This window comes from Mirounga angustirostris, unplaced genomic scaffold (genome assembly GCF_029215605.1).
Source record: "Mirounga angustirostris isolate CCGP_5_RB_7025 unplaced genomic scaffold, mMirAng1.0.hap1 SCAF_12, whole genome shotgun sequence".
NCBI lineage: Eukaryota > Metazoa > Chordata > Mammalia > Carnivora > Phocidae > Mirounga > Mirounga angustirostris.
In genome coordinates this window covers 92,012,233-92,035,453 of record NW_026991720.1, presented here as the reverse complement: position 1 = coordinate 92,035,453, position 23,221 = coordinate 92,012,233, and the positions used below count along the sequence as shown (strand labels likewise).

General features: G+C 42.5%; 1 protein-coding gene and 1 pseudogene across 1 annotated transcript in view; one reads left to right on the top strand and one right to left on the bottom strand.

Moving 5' to 3' along the window:
- The window catches only part of POU6F2 (POU class 6 homeobox 2), a 478,894-nt gene that overhangs the window by 94,341 nt on the left and 361,332 nt on the right, over nt 1–23,221 (bottom strand). The window lies entirely within an intron of this gene.
- On the top strand, nt 9,014–9,656 carry LOC123835845 (small ribosomal subunit protein eS8-like; annotated as a pseudogene).

Genomic DNA, 23,221 nt, shown 5'->3' with positions numbered 1-23,221 from the left:
AAGACCTCCAAAGAGCGATGAAGGAACAGAGGTGCCATGTGTGCAATTTTATATAAGATGGTGAGGGAAGGACTCCTTGATGAGGCAAAATTTAAGGCAAGACCTGAATAAAGTGAGGGAGCAAGCTGGATATCTAAGGGAAAAGTGTCTAGGCAGAGGGATCAATAAGTACACGAGGTCTTGGTGTAGAAAGTCAAACATTGAAATACACTGAACTTGTATAACTCAAGCCTCGTTACCCCTAAACCAAACTCTCCATGTTCTCCAAAATCTTTTAGATGTTCCTTTTGGTATTTGCCCCTCCTATTTCTAAATAATAGCTTAAATTATTTTTCTTGATTTGCTAAGTTGGGGCATTATCGACTGACTTCCACTGTGGAAGATGAGGATTGAACACTCTTGAACCCACTCCCTATTTCCCTTCCTCCTGCATCCCTTCATTCTGACAATAGAGTTAGCGATTTAATCAGAATTTCTTTTTGGGACTACGAAAGTTCTGTTTGCCTCTGACCCTATTAGTATACTTCCTTCCTTCCTTGTAAAAGTTTTTGCTCTTACCAAAGTTAGTCATTGCTTTTCTGTTTGCTTAGTTTTCTTTCTTTCTATTCATAATTCTTTCCAAATTCATCTCAAGAATGATGAACACTCTTTTCCTTTAGTTAACCATACCAGATATTCTCTGGGTTTCTCTTCTGCTCTCTTCCCTCCCCCTCCCCTGCCTCTTGCCCAGGGACAGCCTTTCTAGAGTCCTCAGTGTTCTGGCCCAGTGGAAACTGGTTGCTTTCTAAGCCCGCTATGTAACTATCAGCCTAGGGGTTCTTTTTTGTCCCTTTTGATGGTAAAGCTCCAATCTTCCTGTTCTTCAGTTTACTCTCTTGTCTTGGTGGAACACTTCCAGTAAAGTTGATGAAGAATGCATGGCAGATCAATTTGAGACAAAATTTTTCCAGAGACTCTGCATCTGAATCTTTAGTTTACTCTTATATTTGATAGATTGCTTGGCAGTATATTAAATACAAGTTGAAAACCATTTTCCCTCAGAATTTTGAAGGCTTTGCTCCATTGTCTTCCAGCTTCAAGTATTGCTATGGAAACCCAGTGTTATTCTTATTCTTGATTTCTTGTATTTTACCTATTCTCCTCCAGAAAATGTTCAGAATGATATGCTTCAGCTGGTTTGTTTTGTTTTCATTAGGTTATTTATTCAGTGAGACTTTCAATGAGATAACATCCTTCAAGTCTGGGAAATTTTCTTCAATTATTTCTTTGGTAATTTTATCTCTCTCTTGCTCTTTTTTTTTTTCCTTTGGATTCTGTAATTCTGTTAGTTAGAAGTTGGATCTCCTGGATTGATCTGGTATTTTCTCCCTGTTTTACTAATTTGTTATCTTTTTTGTCTTTTTGGTCTACATTCTGAGAGATTTTATTTTCTAAACTTTCTATTGAATTTTTATTTCTGCTATAACTATTTTAACTATTATCTACATCCTGAATTATTATTATTATTATTATTTTTAAGATTTTATGTATTTATTTGACAGAGAGACACAGCGAGAGAGGGAACATAGCGAGAGGGAGTGAGAGAGGGAGAAGCAGTCTCCCCACTGAGCAGGGAGCCCGACGCGGGGCTCGATCCTAGGACCCTGGGATCATGACGTGAGCCAAAGGCAGACGCCTAACGACTGAGCTACCCAGGTGCCCCGCCCTGAATTACTTTTTAAGTGTCCTTGTGTATTGTACCTATTACATGTCTTGTGGATGCATGATCTCTTTGGATATCCTATATTAATTTTAAAATGTTTATAAAATTGTTCTCCTTCTTTTATTGCTTCTATTTTCAACAAATGTCTCCCCCCTGCCATTTGTTTTAGTTTCTGATCTCAGACAAAGGCATTTCTCAAATATTTAGTCATTTTTTGTTGTCTTTCCACTATAAAAATAAAGCAGGGACCTGGCGATGTTGGAGATTGCAAATATTGACAACGGAGTCTTTTCTCTCTGATTAGTAGTTAGGTTTCTCCAGAGAAGAATCCACCAATTACCTGGGGTGGTTGAGGTGGGGAGGTAGTGAGATGCCTGCATACTTGAGCACCTGTGTATGATGTAAGTGGCCCAGTGAGGCTAGGTTTTATCATTCAGGATAAGACTTTCCCTCGATGTCCTGGTCAGCAGTAAGGAGCTCTCTCCAGTACACAACCAGCCAGACCTACGTCTCCAGGTCTAGAGGGTCTCTCATTTCAATTTCTCTTGCATAAAGCTGCTAGGGAGATAGTTGCCTGTCTGCTTGGACTGGGGAGGCAGCTGAGGGTCTAACTGTTCATTATACAGTCATTAACCATTGCCCCTATTTTCAACAACATGCCCTGCCATCCCCATCTTCCATGGCACCTGACATCTGCAATCCCCAAAGCTTTTGGGGGCTCCAGGGTTGCTTTGCTTCTCACTGTGTCCCTCTCAGGACCTTGGTGTTTAGCTTTCTCAGCCTGGTTATCTCCTCCACCTGCATCTCCAGAATTTGGTTGACATTGCTTGTCCACTGTTGTCTTTTCTCCACTTCTCTTTGCCCTTTTGGATTTATATGATTAAAAAAATTTTCCTTTAGTATCATTTTAGTGGGATTCCCAGAGGGTGTATAGAAATAAATGTACATATTTAATCTACCCCACTGAAGAGGAAGCGCTCCCATTTTTTTTTCTTTTTGAGAATTGGAAAGATCTTTTCTATTTTTAGTTTCCTAGTACTCTTTCTATTCTTTACATTTCATCAGTTATTAACAACCGTCTTCACTTTTTCAGTCTTTAACTTGAGAAAAACCTCAGTTTCTTAAGATGCTGTCTCTCAACCCATCAATCATTTTTCATATGTATATTGCATTGAGCCTTGGCTAACCTGTCCTGATCTAAGAAATTGTTTACAGTTCTATAGGGCAGAAGTTTTTCAACCTCCTTGATCATCAAAATCACTGGCTTCACCCCAGAGAATCTGATTTTATAGTTCTTGGGTTGGGTTAGGGGAATCTATATTATTAAATCTATAATATTAACTATTAATATTAAAATATTAAATAATATAAATCTATATTATTAAAGAATCTCCAAGTCATTTAAACTTCTTTTTTTATTTTTTCTTATGGAAAAATTTAAACACATATAATAGAAGACACAATGCTATCATGAACTCCCATGGACCTATCACCCAGCTTCAATACTTATCAGCTCATGGCCAATCTTCTTTTATCCATCTTTTACCCAACAACCTCCACCAATATTATTTTCTTCCCTTCCACATCATCTGAGGAAAATCCAGGCATCCTACCATTTCATTTGTATTTCAGTATGTATCTTCAGAAAACACTCTTAAAAATAAAACTATATACCACATCACACCTACAGATATTAGAAATAATCCCTGAACATCATCAGACATCCCGGCAGCAGTTGTATTTCCAGCTGTCTCATAAATGTCGTTCCTTTTCCTTTTTACATTTGCTTGAACTATAATCTAAATAAAGTCCACATCATGAACTTCTTTACTGTGTCTTTTGATCTACATGTCCAACCCCCTAGCCCTTCATCTCAATCTCTCTCTCTTTCTTATGATTTACTTGCTGCAGAAACCTCCCCATGTGGTTTTGATGTGTGGCCAATCTGGGAATCATGACTTCTCTGAAGCACCCTCAGGGCCCACCTACAAGGAGAAAGGCTGGAGCAATCAGTACTCTGGAGCCCCCACTCTTGTTAAGGAAACCTTGTACCCCTTCCCCTCCATGTTACCTGCAAACCTTTTAATAACATTGCATTTCTGGCTCTCATTCACCTTGACTTTAAAAATCATTAGTTCTGGGGTGCCTAAGTGGCTCAGTCAGTTAAGTGTCTGACTCTTGATTTCAGCTCAGGTCATGACCTCAGGGTCGTGAGATTGAGCCCCGAGTTGGGCTCCACGCTCAGCATGGAGGTTGCTTGAGGCTCTTTCTGTCCCTCTCCTTCTGCCTTTTGCCCCATGTGTGTGTGCAAGCTCTCTCTCTCTAAATAAATAAAGTCTTTAAAAAAAATCATTAGTTCTATTTTCATGTGTGCGTGTATGTATGTGTGTTTGAGTTCTTTTCCTCTCCTTATAATATATGTTGAACACCATCTTAATCCATCACTTATCATCACTGAACATCATCTTTTGGGGGGGTTGGTAAAGCTCTCTGTTCTAAATTACAAATCTGCTAGCATTGTGTTGGTCACCTCAGCCAGGAGCCAAGAACCATCCTACTTAGGTTTTTCCAAATCATTTGGGAAAAGAAGGTATCTCCTATGGATCCTCATCCAAGGATTCTCTTGTCTCAAATAGGATCATATCTTGAAAAATTATTAGCTAAGTTGCCAAGTAGAAAGAACACAACATATTTCTAAAAATGACTAATTCCATCTTTTCACTAAATTAAGAAGACATCCAAATGCCTTAGTTTTTATGGCTAAACCATTTCACCCATGAGGTGAAAACAGGTGGAGGCAGTTTGGATAAATGCTGGAGATGGTATAGTGAGCATAGCTTGGGAGAAGGGGCCCGAATGATTTATTGTCCAAACCATGATAGTTCCGAGTGTGAAACGGGTGCTATTAGCAATTATGCTGGACAAGAGGCATACACAGAGACCATCCCATTTAAAAGAGCATGTGACGTCCTCCACGTTGGAGCCAGACACTCTGGATTCAAATCCCAGCCCCACGTCTAAGATGCTGTGGACGTTTGGTGAATTACTGGCTTCTCCAAGTCGTGGTTTTCTTACTACTATGAGTGATTGCAAGACATAAGTAGGAAAACATATACAAAACACCTAGCACAGTTCCTGGCATGAAAAGCTCAATGGTGTTTTCACTGTTTAAACTGGATCATCATTTTTCTACTGGGAGATTCTGTGCCAGTGGGGTTTGGGGTAGCAGAGCGTGTTACGTGAGAGTCTCTGGTATCCAATGGTGGGGGCCTGAGGTATACCCTTGGTGGGAGATTCCCTTTCATCCTCCTTGGGTCTATCTGTTTTATAATACTTTTATGCTTTGGAAAATACGATTTACCTCACAGATCAATCAGATCTATAAAATATTAAGAAGGTCTGCTCCTCTTTCTATTATATTCTGAATATCAAGAACCACCATGGGTCGTTGGGAAGAGGGGGAAGGATACAGAAGATGAAATAAGAAATGGTGGTCCTTGCTTGATGAACATTTCCTGCCAAAGGAAAGAAGCGGATTTGAAACAGTCTAAATGAAGTTCTGCATTTTCCAAAGCCCACTGATAAGATAATGCAAATAACAACGGTGTTAAAACCATTCCAAAGAAATAATCATAGGGGTGCCTGGCTGGCTCAGTCAGAAGAGCATGTGACTCTTGATCTTGGGGTTGTGAGTTCGAGCCCCATGTGGGTATAGAGATTACTAAATAAATAAATAAATAAATGAACTTAAAAAAAAAGAAATCACAATCAAAACAAAGATCTAAGGTTTTATAGTCCTTATTATGTGCCAGGCATTGTTCTAAATATAAAAGTAATGGGTAACATTTCTTTCATTGGTAATTGTTATCTTCATTGAGTAATTCTGCAAGTAAATTTAAGGTAGTCAGGTAATCGGCACTTACGTATTTGTGCAATGAATAGTTGTGATGTGAGAAATCATCACAATTATTGACAGTCCTGGGATGTACAGAGGTGTGAGACATAGTGTTTGTTCTTAAGGGGCTTTTAATTCAAGTAAGACAACAATTGTTCACAGGTGAAAAAAAAAGACTCGGAGGGTATGTGCTAAGTGCCGAAAGTGTGAGTCAGAGAGGACAGCACTCAGTGAGGGCTCAACAACCAGGCAGGGAGTACAGAGCAGTGGTGAGGAAAGCAGGCATGCCTCCTCCCAGGAGAGCCAGGGAGGAGGACTGCACAGGGCACCTGGGGTGGGGGGGTCAGTGGGAGACCCGGTGGAGGGGAAGGCCAGAGTGCCCAGGCTAAGAAGGCCCAAAGAGGGCTTTTCTTAAGCATGAGGGTGATGGAACAAAATGTTCTTTGAGGCAGCTTAGTTTGGCCGTGGTTTACAGAGTGGATCGGATCAGGGAGAAAACAGAAGTAGGAAGACCAGGTCAGGGAGGACGATGCCATCTCTGCCCGGGGTCAGACCAGGTAGGAGAACCGAAGAGAGGTTCTGGGTACTCTGGATGTGGCGCTCTCCAGCCCACGAGTTTTCTGGCCCGAGCCTGTAGACCCAGCTCCCACCTTGTAGCTCTTGGGACAGGTTTTCCCCTTGATAAATGCTCCAGGAACCCAATGACCTCTTCACTTTCCCTGGGGCTGCTTTGTCCGTTTTTAATATGTTACTTCATTTCTCATTTAGTAGGTTTGTTAAAATATGAATTTTATGTGAGTTTTCCACCACAGGGGCAGCGGTGTAAAGTTGAAGTTCCCTGCAATGCTGTGTATGTGGTAGGGTGGGGGGTGAGTGGCAGAACTGTTTAGGTCCTTTTTGACTGTTGGGGATGGTGTTCAGTGTTGAGGAGCCCATTGTCACACTGAATATGTTGGGACACCAATAAGCCTACTTCCTGAGCTATTCTATGTTTAAGAATTCCCACTTTGGCCTCCCTGAAGAGCTAGATTTTTTAGGGTAGGGTTCTTCAAATTCTTCTGACCTTGTTCCATGGTAAGAAATACACTTGACAACTCAACCCAACACATACATACATACATACAAAATACACACACACATATATGGACAAATCTCTCTCTCTCTCTATATATATGTCTCTCTATATGCAACTATATCTATCTTTATCTATATAATTTAAACAGAAGCTTCAAGAAAAAACATATAGCTTTACTACCTGTGACATGATGCCCTGGTATATTCTATTCTCTTTTATTATTTCCTTTTAAAAATTCTGGTTATGAACCAGATACAAAGCCCATATAATGACGACGCAAAATGTGGTTATTATAACCTTCCCCAATCTGGGCACGTTGTCTCACCTATATTTTCCCTTTTTTAAAAAGATTTTATTTATTTGACAGAGAGAGACACAGCGAGAGAGGGAACACAAGCAGGGGGAGTGGGAGAGGGAGAAGCAGGCTTTCCGCGGAGCAAGGAGCCCAATGCGGGGCTCGATCCCAGGACCCTGGGATCATGACCTAAGCCGAAGGCAGACGCTTAATGACTGAGCCACCCAGGCGCCCCCCACCTATTTCATACAAATCCAAAGAAAGGTCCAGAAGGCAGAGTCTCTTGAGTGCCAAGGCCATCTTATCTCCTGTGACTGCCTAGCTCCCTCGTTTACAAAATGTACCCAACTTATTCCTGGTGGGATGAAGAGAGGATGGGGGCCTTGTCACACTGGGAATGAAAAGGTATGAGCATCTGGTCTAGGGATGACCAGATGGGATTTGGGCCACCATCATATGGTCGAAGAGGAAGAACTTGCCGCTCCAGAGACATCTGATCATCACTGATTGGGAAGGAAGCTTCCTTTCTCTGTACTTTCCTGTCACCTCTGTTTTAAAAGGGTTCTCTCCAAGTGAGGTGTCTATAGCTCCCCGATAAAGCAGAACTGGTTGGAGAGAAGTCCTACATTGCTCCTAAAATCTAACTTCTGAGGACTGCCAGTGGGAAGCCTAGACCGGGGTGTGCTTTAGGGCGCCTTCTTTGCATTGCTAATAGGGCGATGTGTTTTGTAAACACAAAATGAATCAAGGCTCTGTGTTGAAAAGAATCTGGACCCTGAATTGTTTTCCTAAAAAAATTAGTACACTCCACCTACTCACCTACTTCTCTCCCCCGCACCCCCCCACGGCCCTAACACATTAGGTATGGTATCAAGCGGTGTTTATTTAAAAATTAGAGTTCCAGGACCATACCCTCATGGGGGACAGTCAGCATTAACAACTGAGGTTTCTTCCCCTTCTGTTGTGACACTTCAGATTAGTTCAATCCATGCCCCAGTTCTAGGGCCATGTTGGCAAGGAGATTTTTCTAAAGGTTTTTTTTTTTCTCATTGCTTAGAGCCAAAGATTTTGTCCTCTGACCTTTTGATTCTCGCTCTGCATCTAGTCAATGTCAGGTCACCACAAGTAAAACTCAAATGAGGTTAAGTGGATAAAGCAAAACCCCCAACAAGCTACAAAGCCCCAAGCCTGTCCAGCCAACTTTTAAAAGCTCACCATTTTGAAACAGTACAATCACTTGGATAAGAAAATGTTCCTCCTTTGCCTCCCCACTCACCGCCGCCCCCCCTTCCATTTGTTTGGTGCCTGATTTGTTTCTCGTTGCAGCAGGGAGGTCAGAGCCAGCCAGGAAAATGAATGGAAGCAGCCTCCTGCCGGGACGCCTGGAGCGGGCGGGTGTTACGGATCAGCGTAAAGCCAGCTCCCTTTCCCGGGCCGGGCCGATGTAACTCACTGGAGTGGCAAATTACATCAGACCTACAGCTGTAACCCGACATTATGATTAATTTGATCAGTAATTTCTCCTGTTTTTCATTTTAATCGGTGTGACTATTCTGCTGTGGCAGGTCTTTCAGATCTAATTAAGATAAATTTCCGAGTAAAAGACTTGGCAGACTTTCCGAGTCAAATCCAGGCATCGGGTGTGAAGACCTGCAGCCCTAGTCAATCACCTTCGGGGAGGGCCGGCGCCGCACGCGGCAATCAGCCGTTCACACTTAAGCAAATTCATAATCTCCGGCACTGCTTAGTCACTCTCCCCAAAACGTCCCAGGCAGAAAAGGAAAGAATGGAAGACCCCAGACAATGTCATTTCTCCCCTTGTGCTCACACTCCGCTGATCTGCCCAGATTACGTGGATAACCTTGTAAGTGGACACTTCACAGGATCCCTGAGTTGGTGTTCCTAAAAAAATTTAAATAAATATGTGCCTATGTACATATCAAATAAACGCAACTATATATACACACGAATACGGAACACACATACATGTAATTAGGGAGATCGAAAGGCTACGTAATAGCTCTTTTGCAGCCAGCGCAGAGAGCGATGGGCATCTCTCCGGACAAGACCGGGGATGAGAGAAAGCCCTACCATGAGAAATGGAAGTTTGAGCTGGGAAGCCTCACTGCCAACACAAAGATTGGTCCCCACTCAAATACACACAGTCTGCTTTCTCAGGGAGCCCAGAAGAAGTCCCATGCCTTGAGGCTGAACATGGGGGACCTGCCCTGGACTCTGAGGGTTGTAAGTACAAAACAAGGGTTACCAATGTTGTCTACAACGCTTCCAACAACGAACTGGTCTGCACCAGTGAAGAACTGTTCCGTGCTTACTGGCAGCGTCCCGCACCGACCGTGGTAGGAGCCCCACTATGCACTGTCCCTGGGCTGCAAGAAGGGGGCCAAACTGACTGCCTAGGAAAACAAAGAAACAAAACAAAAAACAATCAAAGAAACAAACAAACAAAAAAACCAATCAAACAAAATTCAGAAGAAATGATGAAAGGAAAAAGAATGGCCAAATCAGCAGTCTTCTGGAGGAGTGTTCCCAGCAGGGCAAGCTTCTCGTGTGCATCTCTTCAAGAGCAGATGGCTCCGTGCTCGAGGGCAAGGAGCTAGAGTTCTAGCTGAGGAAAATCAGAGCCAGAAAGACAAATAAATCTTCCTCCCTCCTATCTTTGGTCATGTAAAAAAGGTGTTTACTGTTAAAAAAAAAAAATAAAGTCTACGTAATACACATACAGTCTAACCCTTTGGTGCAAATACACGTCCGTCCACATATCGGACTTGGGTTGGCAGGAGTTACCAACTTATTTCCCCAATTTGTTTTCTTTTAGGTCAATCCATGCATTCATTTGTGTATCCTGAGGCTAGTGACTGATATTTGTACAAGTTCTGTTAGGTTTCTTCTCTTCTTTGAAGATGAAGATGTTAATGAGATTATTTTTTCCTAAAGCCATCAAATCAGTAAGACCTGCCTATCCAACCTGGTAGAGGCAGACATTGGGCAAGTGTTGAGGATTTGCCTGGGTTACTGGGTCTACATGCCCACTTACAGGATGTCCAAAATGACATGCCAAGAACCTAGAAGGTGTAGATGTTCTTGAAGACTTCTCTTGCACTTTATGAAGAATACATTGCTTCACCATGATGGCACCACTCCCAATGGTCACACAGCAAATTCTCCATTCTAGCAGAAATGGCCACTTTTTAGACGTGACTAGAGAGAAGCTGTTTAATGTGAATGTCATTTTGTACCCAGCTCCCACACTCCTGATGAAGAGGGGAAAGAGCTTTCACAAACCACACTATCGGATCTTTCATCAGGGAAAAAGAACTATGTTCTGACTCTGCATGGCCTCTACATTTGGAGGATGATTTTGTTCCCATTTTACATTGATCTGGGGCTTTTGCTCTTGAAAAAGTGTATTGAAATGCTGGTGTAGGAGAATACTCCCTCACCCCTCACTGAAGCAGTCTCACGTGCAATTCCGTGGCTGTACAACAGATGGTGAGGATGTAGGAAGGGGTGATCTTCATAGTCATATAGCCAGGTGATCTAGGGCCTAAAAATTGGAATGAGACCCACTGACTTTTCAGCTCTGATTTCTCAGTGGTCACAGAAGTGGGTAGAAATGGTTCCAACAAAACTAGTAGATTTACCAAATAAAGGGAAGAATGTGTGGCTGCACCCTCACCCCTAACTTCAGAGTTTCTGGTTCATGAGCAATGATAAGATTGAAATTGAGATCCGGAACTACAAGAAAGAACAGAGAGGGGACAGTGAAGTCTCTCTTCTAACTGTGCAATTACCTTCAGCTTCATCTGCAAGTTAGAAATCATTATGTGATTTAAATGAGATCTCTTTAAACAGATGGAAATCCCACAATGAAAAAAAAAAAAAAAGACTAAAAAGAGGCAGATGAGCACAGTAGACAAGGTTTTATGTCAGAGACCTTGGTTTGAATCTTGCCTCTTAGAGGTCCTTACTCCTAACTTCCTTGCCTGTGAAGTGAGCTAATGGGACATCTAAGGTTCATTGAGCTTTGCTACTCAAGATGTAGGCAGAGGGCCAGGCGCATCAACCTTACCTGAGCTGGTTAGAAATGCAGAATCTGGGGTGAGCCCTCTACCCCAGAGCTACTGAATCCAAGTCTACATTTATCAAGGTCCTAGGGGAATTCATACGCAAAGAAAAGCCTGAGAAGCCCAGGTACAGATTGGATGAGACACCAACTAGCAGCAGTCTGGGCATCTAATAAACTCTCAACCAGTAGCAGATAGTTGTTCTTGTTTGGAACAAGAGGGTGTTAAAAGATTATTTATTTCTCCTATTCTGCGTTTCAGAGGTGAATCACAAGGTGTGAGGTTTTTCTGCAAATATTGGCTAATAACCCAACTTCAGAGTCTGGGAGAGGCTCCAGTGGATAACAAAGTACATTTATGGCTGTTTTCATTTCCTGATGGGCTGTGAATCTGGGGGAGGGGGAGGGTCGAAGTAACACTGGCTCAGTCTTCTTAGAAATGAAGACCTAGTTTTATTATTGTTATTATTTTAAAGATTTTATTTATTTACTCATAAGAGACAGAGAGAGAGAGAGGCAGAGGGAGAAGCAGGCTCCCCGCTGAGCAGGGAGCCCAATGCGGGACTCGATCCCAGGACCCTGGGATCATGACCTGAGCCCAAGGCAGATGCTTAACCATCTGAGCCACCCAGGCACCCGACCTAGTTTTATTATATCATAGAAGTAAAGTTAGCACCAACTCCTGCAACTGACACGTCATGTAAAAAGTATTTTGTATAAATAAGAGGTAAGAATTTGCTTTTTTACAAATGAATAATTGGGAGCCTATTTACAAGACACTAGGTAGCTGTCCTTAACCCTGGTTCCAAGTTGGAATCACCTGGGCTTCTTTAAAAATGCTGATGCCCATGCTTTGCCCCACTTGGGTTCACCAAGTTGTTGGTATTGAAGAAAAAAACTCCACAGGGGATCCCAACATGCAGCTAATGCTGAGAACCACTGCCACTGAGTCTGTAAATTTTCTCTTAAAGAAGAAAGCAAAGAGTTGAACATAATACAAAGAAATGAACAAAATACAGTGTGGGCATGGCCACAGCTGTTTGGAGATGACATGGCTTGGGTGAGCCAAGAAGAAGGAGGGAGGTCAGACAAGGCAGTGAGATAATGGGCCCCATGGCCCAGAAAATATTTGATTACATGGAGGTCTGCCTTTCTGGTATGAAGATACCTCCTTTATCACTTAAGGAAGTTCAGTAGCAATGAAAATGGTATGCAAGTTGTGCCTTGAAGATGCTTAAAATGTATTCACAGTGATATTTACACTGGGGGAGCTTGGAAAATACCCCATTTTTGGTTTCTGCCTTTAATAACTTTCTGCCTTGTCCAAGTTGGTTCCAAGGCCTGTTGGGCTTTTAAGCTCTGGATTGGTCAAATTCCTTCCATGGGGTGCAGAATACTGGAGGTGGTTATTACTCTAAGGAATGTTAATTTTTAGAACCTCAGACAGAGGCACAAGATGACCTTCCCTTTGATTTACAACATACAAGTTTCCAAGACAACCGGACTCAAGAGAGCTTCTTTGGGGGGAAGTGAGAGGGTTTCTCTGAAATCTTCTCCTCTCTGAACCCCTTCAACATTGCTTTGTTCTCTAAATGCCACATTCATAACCCCACAATGCAGCGACAGAGAGCTCAACTCTGGAAAGAGCGGCCAGCCTCGGGGAGGATAGGAAGCCCAGCTGAGAAAAGAAGGAGCTCCCTGACTTGGCTTCTCTTTTATGACAGTTCCATTTCTTCTGGTGTAGAAAACTAAGTGATGGCTGATCCCAGTCAAACAACAGTTCAGACAAAATGTGTCGGGCTGGAAAGTTGCACTGATCAGAGCCCAACTGGGCTTTCAGATGAGAGCCACTAGTTTCCAGAAGAGAGCCGTCAGCATCTACATGCAGGGCGCTCCCCCCACCACTGCGTTAGTCTGTGTCCTCACAGGTATCCCCACTGAGTGGCCAAGGACTGGGAAGTGCCCTTCCTGTGGACGGCCACTCTAAAGAGCACCCGAACCTTTGCCATGTGGATTCCTCTTACACATGTAAGAAGGAACTCTGCAACTGCCGTTCTCAACATGGCGCCTTTCTCTGTCTTATCTCTGTACTGAAGCCAGAATGCCCAATTTAGTTCTCCACAGAGGAGGATGAAAGAGAAGGAAAACACCAGTGTCTCCGAGGCACTACCTCTCTCTTTTTAAAATAGGAAACAAGGAAAGAGTCAGGATGGAAGCATTACCACTGAGAGAGAGTGCCCCACAGACAGAGAGTTTTGACATCTGGTACTCTAGAGGCCTGACACCCGGCTTGCCATACAGATTTCAGACTGACTTGACCTGTTGTTTGGATTCCAACCACTCTTAACACCCATGGGTTGAGAAGGCGGTTGTCACGGTATTGGGGAAATGTCCTAACCACTGGAAACGCCTAAGTCAAAAGGCAGGAGGATGGGGGTGTGGTGAGGAGGGAGCATGCCCTCTCTGTCCTGTTGATTCTGTGGGCTGCCAGGGGTCATGGGGCCCAGGGGTACCCTGCTGTCACTTCTCCATGCCCTGGCATGGGGAGCCACGACTCCAGGTACAGTGCTGTGTAAACAGGAGCAATAATGGGCAGGGAAGAAAAGGAAGGGGGGAAGCCCAGCTGAAGGAGAAGCTCTCCAAGACCTCAGCTGCCTTGAGGGGCAGCTCAGGCAGACCCTCCCTTAATTTTTTGACCCACTGGTTTTTCTCATTGCCAACTGTAAGGACCATCCTTGGTTTCAGCTTTCCCTGCTCTTGCTTTGGTTTTGAGTTTTTTCTTCCTTCTTTCCCCACTTTTTTATACTTTGTTTTCTTTACTGTCCAGTCCATACGATTTGGTCTGTGGATTTTTGCATGATGTTCTAGGTAAGAAAATGCATGATTATTTTAGTTGTGTGGATGCTGCGATAATTTAGAGAAGGAAGCCTTAGAGTCGTTGCTGAGGGATTTTCCATGGGATATTAATTAGTGTTATGTGGGAAAAAAAAGGTTCAGTGGTTACATAAGTTTGAGAATTTCTTGGTTAAATAATGTTGACTAGACATCTCTACTGCAGGATGTGTCTTACTATTCATTGGTGTCTTTCGGTGTCTTACTATTCATTGAGAAATATCTAGGAGTGGCATGCAGTGTGTGGTATCTGCCTCTCTCTCTCTCTATCCATTCATCCACCTAACCACCCATCCATCTTATCTATCTATCCATCCATCCTATCATCTATCTATCATCTATCTATCCATCCATCCATCCATCATCTATCTCTTTGTCCATTCACATCCATCCAATCTATCCATCCATCAAATCTATCCATCTATCCATCCATCCATCCATCTGTCATCGACCTACCTACCATAAAAGCTGTTTTCAATGCAATTTCTTTGGCCTGGGTGTTTTGTGGAAGACACTTCGGGAAATTTTGCCTTAGAAAATGCTGGCAGCCAAATAGGGGAATAAGAATATATAACTCACCAACAACCCAAATGAACAACTGCAGAGGCAGTAAAATATAAATGGAGATGCTCTGAAGTCTGACAGTAACGTTGAGGAAGTTCCTTCAGCTTTCTGACAGTCTGCTTCCCTGGATCTGAACCGAAGTTAATTTTTGCCTCTTCTAGGCTCTTATGAGGAGGAAATGAGAGGCCAAAGTACTCAGAAAGTATAAGAGACATAGATAGAGTCGATAAATGATAATGGTTATTCCAGGAGACCAATGCATGAAATACTGTCTGTAAAATGCACTTTGTAAATTTTAAAACACACCGCAAATATTGGCCACATAGTATCAGGAGTCTTTCTTGAGTATTGCATACTTGTTGTGGGTTATGGTGTGGTACATACATTGTTCTTTCTTTCCATGGAATTCAAACCACCTTATTTGTATTATTTCATAAATAGAATGTGGAGCTGCAAAGGGCTGTAAGATCATCTAATACAAACTTTTCATATACTAAGTGACACAACAGAGGCCCTGAGATTAGGCGACTTGCCCAAGGTCACACAGTGGCAGAATCGGGATCACCAAGATTCTTCCTGTTCACCCACATACTAAAACCCACAACTTTGGGAAGTTAGAAGGAAAAAAATAATTTTTGGATCTTAATAACATTGGTGGAGAATCTGACGTTCCGTGGGTTGAGTGAGAATTCTTTAAGATTACAGGAGCACATGGTTACAATTCTCTTTCTTCCTGCTCCCCAGCTTCTCCAAGGCCTTTGTGCAGGCTTGCCCTTGCTGTGTGTGCCTCAGCCTCCCTCTGCCATGTTCCCCTCCTCAGAAAGCCTCCTCACCTCTCCAACTGGACTCTGCAAAACTTGTGTGTGATTATTAGCCTCATGTTAGCTTAGATGGGTTTTGCTGCGGTGTGCAGTGCATGGTTTTATTGTGGACACATGCATTTTTATATTCCCATGAATATTTGCTTTTTGTTCAACTTTGAGGGGTCTTTTTGTCTCCTGTCCCCCTCAGATGATGGTATCGGTAGTCAAGAAAGGAAAGAAGGCAGGCAGGATACTGGTATTTTTTCAGTACCAGCTATCTATCAGAAACTCTCACATAAGTCATCTCACTTACTCCTCACATCATCCCTTCGGCCAAGGAGGAAATCGAGGCCAAGGATGGGCTGACCCCAAGGGCCCAGCAGAGCCAGCATTCATTCAAGTTCAAGTCTATCTGCTTCCAAAAACCATGTTCTCTATGGTACCACATTGTCTGTTCTGCAAACCTTCCCTGGGGCCACCGTACACACCACAGGCGCTCGACAAATGTTTGCAGATCATGATAGAAGTGCTTTCTCTACAACCTGGAGAAAATTCACTTGCAAGTCCATACTGTGGAAGTCGATTTAAAAGCCTGTGGAAAATGTATCCCAAACCTGTGGGAAACGAATTGAGGCTCAAATACGAGGAATAATGCTTGATCATGCAAACCCCAGCATAAAGACTGGCTGTATTTTGCTCATTCAGAGCGAAGTGCCAGCCAGCACATTTGGGGTGCCTCAAATTTCCACTAAAACCTGCATCTATGCACACGGAGGCAAAACGGTTTCAGAAATATTCTGAACTAGACTTGGAGATTCGCTTATCAGCCCCATCCGACAGACGGGGATGGAACTGGACGTCGTGTGTGGCTCTAGTCTCATTGCTGAGCTCACTGCAGACAAGCCACGGATCTGCCCATTGTCATGCTCAGAGCGGGCTGCTTTCTGGGGGAAGTTATAACTTGCCATGTTCAAATGCAACAATAATCTCTCCACCCCCTTTGAGTCTGGCACCCTTGCTGTCTATCTCTACTTGACATGAGCTTCCATAGTCAGTGAACATGCTGTCTGCTTTGTTAAACCCTTTTCTACATGATTTGACTAATCTACACAGCACTACCCAGAAATGGTAAATCTAGACAATGACAAAGAAGCACCGCACTATATAAGTATATTCTTGGTAAACTAATTTTCCCCCTGCCACTTTCAAAGCAATATAAACTTTGTTGTTCCTCCTGGATCTCAAATGCTTGTAATAAATTCTTTGAAATGTCAGTAATGTTGAACTGAGGGTTGTTGTTGTTTTTTTTTTTTTAAGGAGATTTTCTTTCTTTCATAAAAGGAAAAATTGTCCCTTGCAGAGAATGTGGATAAACATGCTTTGTTTATTTTATTCAGTGCTGAGTACGGTTGGGTAAAGGGACTCCTGTTTCCCACCCAACCTCTTCCTGAAAGAGTGATTGATGAATGAAACCCTCAACTTGTTGGACAGTAGTATAAACAGAAATAAACTCATGCTCTTTCTTATCTGTAGTATAGTCAACATTTGCTTTACGTATTTATAGCCTATAACGCATTTCCATCAGTATGTTATATTTATTTATTTATTTATTTAAAAGATTTTATTTATTTATTTGACAGAGAGAGACACAGCGAGAGAGGGAACACAAGCAGGGGGAGTGGGAGAGGGAGAAGCAGGCTCTCCGCAGAGCAGGGAGCCCGATGCGGGACTCGATCCCAGGACCCTGGGATCATGACCTGACCCGAAGGCAGTCGCTTAACCGACTGAGCCACCCAGGTGCCCAGTATGTTATATTTAATCTCCATGATAATTCTCTGGGTTTGGGTGGATTTTTCTCCTCCAGAGTAATGAATTTTCTTTTGGTTCTTTAGCCCAAGAGGAAGCCTTACTCACACTGCATGGACTCTTCCCGGTTTTGAAAGCTCCTCACAGCCTGAATCGCTCTGGGAGAATGGTGCCTGCACAGTGATACTTTGTCCATTGTCACCAAACTTACTTGTTTTCATAAAACCATAAATCAGTTCAGTGAAAAATGTCAACCAAATTAAAAACATTTCAATTCAATCAATGATTGGTTTATTAGACCCTCGCATACACAGTTTAGTGAGGATGGATTTCCACCACACCCCTCTGCTCTGATGCACTCTCCAACACACACTTGCCTTTCTACTGTGCAAAATTTGGTGCAACTGTCAAGTTCAACTGGAAAGTGGGATCCAAGACCTGGATGGAATTTACAGTGGACACGATGTCACTGACCTTGGAGGATATTTGCCAACTAAATCATTTACGCAGCTGGTACCCCAATGGTGGGGGTTGAGGGTGAGGGAAGTGAGGCAGTCATCTCAGGCACAAAATTTGTTTGCCCCAAAACACAGTCATCAAGATGAACAACATCTAATGTGATATTTTAAAAAATCAAAATGAATGCAAAAAATTCATGATCAACAAAATCAGTATTGCTGGCTTTTCCTCTTGTCTCAGACTCCAGTATGACTCAAGGTTGTTATTGATCCTATATCCAAAAATTTGATATTCAGTGCATCATGGATTTTGGCATTCATTTTGATTTTTAAAAATACTGCATTAAAATATTATCATTAGGGCGCCTGAGTGGCTCAGTCGGTTAAGCGTCTGCCTTTGGCTCAGATCATGATCTCAGGGTCCTGGGATCGAGCCCCACATCTGGCTCCCTGCTCAGCGGGAAGCCTGCTTCTCCCTTTCCCTCTGCCCCTCCCCTCCCACTCATGTTCTCTCTTGCTTGCTCTACTTTTTCTCTCTCTCTCAAATAAATAAAATTTTTAAAATCTTTAAAAAACTATTATCTATCTTGACAATTGCACTTTGGGGGGCACCTTGAGTTTTCCATCTGAGTGCATCCCTTGCCTCACCTTAGTCTCGGTCCAGGCTAGAGAATTCTACACTGTGATTTAGCCTCATGTGGGCAAGGAGATGTCTGAGCTCTCTTAGAATCACCAAGGCCAGAAAGGGGTTATATGACTATAACTACAAGGGTAGCAGAATATGCCACCCCACAAGGTGTCACTTCAGCATGAGGATTATTTTGAGTTGAAGACAATCGAAAAGTAGATATAAGAAAAGCTCTCTGACATTCCCTTATTTACCAAAAGCAGGACATAGATGTGCTAAAATGTCCCTCCCTCCCCTTTCTACCAAGAAGGACAGCAGTTGGTGACTGGGAACAACTCGAAACCCTTTTCGGCATGAGAGGAATCGATAACAGATCTTGCCGAAATTAGCCTTTACTTCCTATGAAATTCCCAGTATCGGGGCATCTGGGTGGCATATTCGGTGAAGCACCCGACTCTTGGTTTCCACTCAGGTCATGATCTCAGGGTCATGAGATGGAGCCCCATGTCCAGCTTTGGGCTCCGGGCCATGCTCAGTGCAGAGTCTGCTTAAGAATCTCTCTCCCTCTCCTTCTGTCCCTCCCCATCATGTGCACACACTCACGTTTTCTTTTTCTCTAACATAGATAAATCTTAAAAAATAAATAAATTCCCCATATTTGCCTTCCCACAATTTGCCACGCCTAGAAGCTCCAAGTCCTTCTCCTTTGTCACTTCTCTACCGATGTATTGTTCTTTTGTTAAAATGCTATGTAAACGCACCCCCTTTGAGTTACTCATCACTGAGTGCTCCCATGTGTGATGCCCAAGTTAATAAACTCCTATTTGTTTTCCTCCTGTTAGTCTGTCTTTTGTTAGTCTAATTTATGGGCCCCAGCCTGAGAACCTGGGATAAGGAGAGAAAAAAGACTATTTTTGCCCTGCACCTGCATGGGTCACCCAACACAGTTTCAGAGGTGTTTTTTTTTTTTTTTTAAAGATTTTATTTATTTATTTGAGACAGAGAGAATGAGAGACAGAGAGCATGAGAGGGAGGAGGGTCAGAGGGAGAAGCAGACTCCCTGCCGAGCAGGGAGCCCAATGTGGGACTCGATCCCGGGACTCCAGGATCATGACCTGAGCTGAAGGCAGTCGCTTAACCAACTGAGCCACCCAGGCGCCCAGTTTCAGAGGTTTTAATATAAAGCTGCAAATAAAGTGGAAGATGGAGCTCGAGAAAGTGTTTAATTTTACCCCCCCTCCTTAGAGATGAAAAAACTTAGACCCACAAAGTTTTGACTAATTCCATGCTAAATTAAGACTAACTGCTAGAGAAAAAGGAGGGTGGCCCAGGGCACTGAGCTTTTCTTTTCTTTTTTTTTTAAGTTTTTATTTTAATTCCAGTTAGTTAACATAGAGCGTTATTCTGAGCCTTTCTATAGGAAGAAGTCCCCCGTTGGAGACCATTTGCTTTAAAAAAGATGAAAGTCATGTTTGTCTAACTGCTTCCCAAAGGGTTGGGCTCTTTGTCTTAAAATGGGATGATGTACCATCCTCTCTATCACTCAAGACACTTTGGAACTTACAAGAAGATCAGGAGGCTGGGTCCACTGCATAGCAGAGGTGGAATTTGGACGCGGTTTTACTGCCGGATGCCTGAGTGGTAACAAGACCTTTACCTTGGCAAACGCACACGGTCGAGAACAATTTTACACTATCTTTCGAGCAACTTCACCTCTGAGGAGGTGACTGTGCCCCTCATTCCTCATCCAAGCCCAGATAACTTTCCCTCCCCTAACTGCTTCCACTGATCTCTCTCTCCCTCTGTTACTTATTAAAATGTGCAATACAACAAGAAAAGGAAAAGATTATCCTGCCTCCTGCCATGCAAGACGGCATGCGGAAGGCCAAGGTTAAATGCAGCATTTGGTTTCTTAAGCTTCTCTAATGCATAGGTGTGGAAAAGCAATCTGGGACCGGAGTTTACAGCAGTGACTCTCTGAGGATAAAAACTTGACTTTAATTTGGACTCTCTGGCTAAGATAAAATCTGCTTCTGCTATCATTATCCCACTTATGTTTGTCCCCACTCTCTTTCCACTTTGCCACCCAGCTGAGTGGGAAGAAATTAACCTGACCTTGAAGAATACCCAGAGAATCTTGAGGACCATCGAGTTTTCAGTGGCCAATACAGAGGCCTACCAACATTTACATAGACTCGTGGGCCTGAAAGGGATCTTAAAAATTATCTAGACCACAGATTTAACAGACGAGAAAATGAAGTCCAAAGCGCTAAAGTGACTTGTCCAGAGTGGTCAGCTAGTTAGTTGGAAGAAGAGTCAGAACGAGAATGAGACCTCAAAGCCCTGTGGCACCGTGACTAGTCTCCAACCACGTCTGGCTCATCCCCAGATCACTGATGAAGGAACGTGCACGCCCCAGGGCTTTTATACAATGTTTATAATTTCCCTAGGGCAAATAAAAACTCCCAAGGATGGGCTCAAGAAAAGCCATCTCAAAAGTCAGGGAAAGGAGTTATTTCAATATTCTTTAGGGTCTTTATCTGGATCAAAATTGTATATTCAAATTAGAATTGAACATTGTTTTTTCTTTTTTTTTTAAATTTTTTTATTGTTATGTTAATCCCCATACATTACATCATTAGTTTTAGATGAAGGGTTCCATGATTCATTGTTTGTGCATAACACCCAGTGCTCCGTGCAGAATGTGCCCTCCTCAATACCCACCACCAGGCTAACCCATCCTCCCACCCCCTTCCCCTCTAGAACCCTGTTTGTTTTTCAGAGGAACATTGTTTTTTCTAACTAGGAATGAGACCCTATGTTTTCTCCCCCCAAAGTTGCTTCTGTTTATGTTTCTGATCTGCTCCTACCCAACACATTCTGTATTTCTAGTTTTAGATTCTGGCACAGCCCGTGGCCAGTGGGTTAGAGCAAAAGCATGAAGTATGGATTGATATTTATCCTGGAATCTGCGAATTAAATTCAACCCGCCAATGTGTTTTGTAAATCCAAGTCTATTTTTCTTATTTATACTGAGAAGTATAAATTCTCTCCTCATCCCTCCTGAGAATGAGTTTGTGGGTGGGTAGCTCTTGAGTCTCAGTGAAGATTCTAAAGACAGCCCTCCGGGGCCAGCTTCTGGTGCTCCTGCTGGACAACCGCTCACCTATAACCCTGCGCCATCAAAATTAGTTCTCTGGAGTGATCATCCTCGAGACTCCCCCGTCTGTCTTGAAGCACCAACCGGGTTTTGTAAAGGAAGTCAATTTCATGGACTTGAGTAAAAGGGTGAAGAACTTATATTGCAGTCTTAGAGAAAAACCGGACAAGAACCATTTGGAGAATTTCAGTCTAGAGTGATACGGCCTGCCGGTGGTCTTCATCTTTTTTTTCATCTCGAGAAATGACCTCACCCAGTGAGACCCACACAAGCCACTTCTATTTATTTACTTATTTTTCTGAAGCTATGGCAGCTTCTGCACACTGTAGAAGTAATTATTATCCTTCAAAGTTGTTTGTTTGTTTGTTTGTTTTAAACCTTCCGAATTACTGGTTTTCCCTGACAACCTAAGTTGCATTGTTCTTAACTCTCTCAAGCAGAGTTTGAAACATGTGGAAGGACAAAGCCCACGTGAAAATAAAGAATCGTAAAATAGAATGTAAACTGTCATATATGAATTTAGTTGATCTTTGTTTCCTTTAATAATCTTCAAACAAAACACCTTATTCTGGTTCATAAAGATCATTACCTTTGAGAGTTAAATATCTTTGCAGGTCCTTTTAAAGTTTTCTTTTTAAAAAGTTCAAACATTTCATGTTCCACAAACTCAAAAACCTTTCAACTAGTGTAGGAAAAAAAAAACAAACAGTATTTCAAAACCATGGAATTCTCCATTTATTTTACACGTCTATCGTGAAAGGAAAAAAAAATCCCTTTATTCCTACTGATATATATTTATTCAAAATTAGTTCTCTAGCTACTCGGTAACATTTTTAAAAGCTCTACTGAATCATTCTTTCAGTGGTCATCCATTAGATCCAAAGAAGTTAGAGTATTAAGTTAAAACCCCAAAAACAAAAAATTAGAATTATTCTCTCAAGGTTATAAGGAATGAAATGTGGCTCCGAGCCTTCATTTCTTGCAAAAATAATACCACACAAAACGTATCCCCTGGACTTTCATAGGAAACCATTAGGACAACTTTTGGAAATTCTCCTAATAGAATTTATTTCCATGGGGCAGACTGATCACCTCATCCACAAGTCCTGTCAAGAGCCATTCAAATGGGTTGTCTATACCTGGCTTTCACTGGCCAACAGAGATTTATAAGATGTTGACAGTGTTCAGAAAAGACTGATATCCACAGAGCTCAAAGTCTCACTCCACTGTAAGAAACACCGGACTCTATAAGACAACTGAGGACCGAGCTAAGTAACCTCATCCCTCAGAGCAGGACAAGTTTTTTCTTATTTCACCCGTTTGGGTGGCTCAGGTAGAGGAAGTGTTTAACAGGATGGTGTATAGGTCCGTCTAATTTAACCGCTCCTAAAAAGTATTAAACTCATTCTTTGGAATAATAGAGTTGAATTCTGAATGCTAAAAACATTAGGATGGCTACAATCCTGCATCTTGTAAGTTTGATCGTACCTATTTTCTCTGTAGATGTCAATGCCCACTGAAGATTTTTATAGCATGTGTTCATGTCAGTCCCGGTCAAAGGTATTATGCTGTCTCACACTGGTAAGATTTTTAAAAATACATCTTCAAACCCGACTCAAGAGAACGTTCACGTTGAAAGTAGCCATGACCCAAGTGCCAGGGAAAACGCAATTACTCATCTCACTCAAATGCTTTCATTTCCAAGAAAACTTTGGGCCACCATTGAGAATTCAAGTTCACAGGAACAAAGTTTAGGGACAACAAACAAAGTGAGTTCTAAAATACTAAGTCTCTAATCCATTTGCCTTTCTGTCCATGTGTCATTCCAGCGTGACCTTGCATACTTTGCTGTTGAAGAC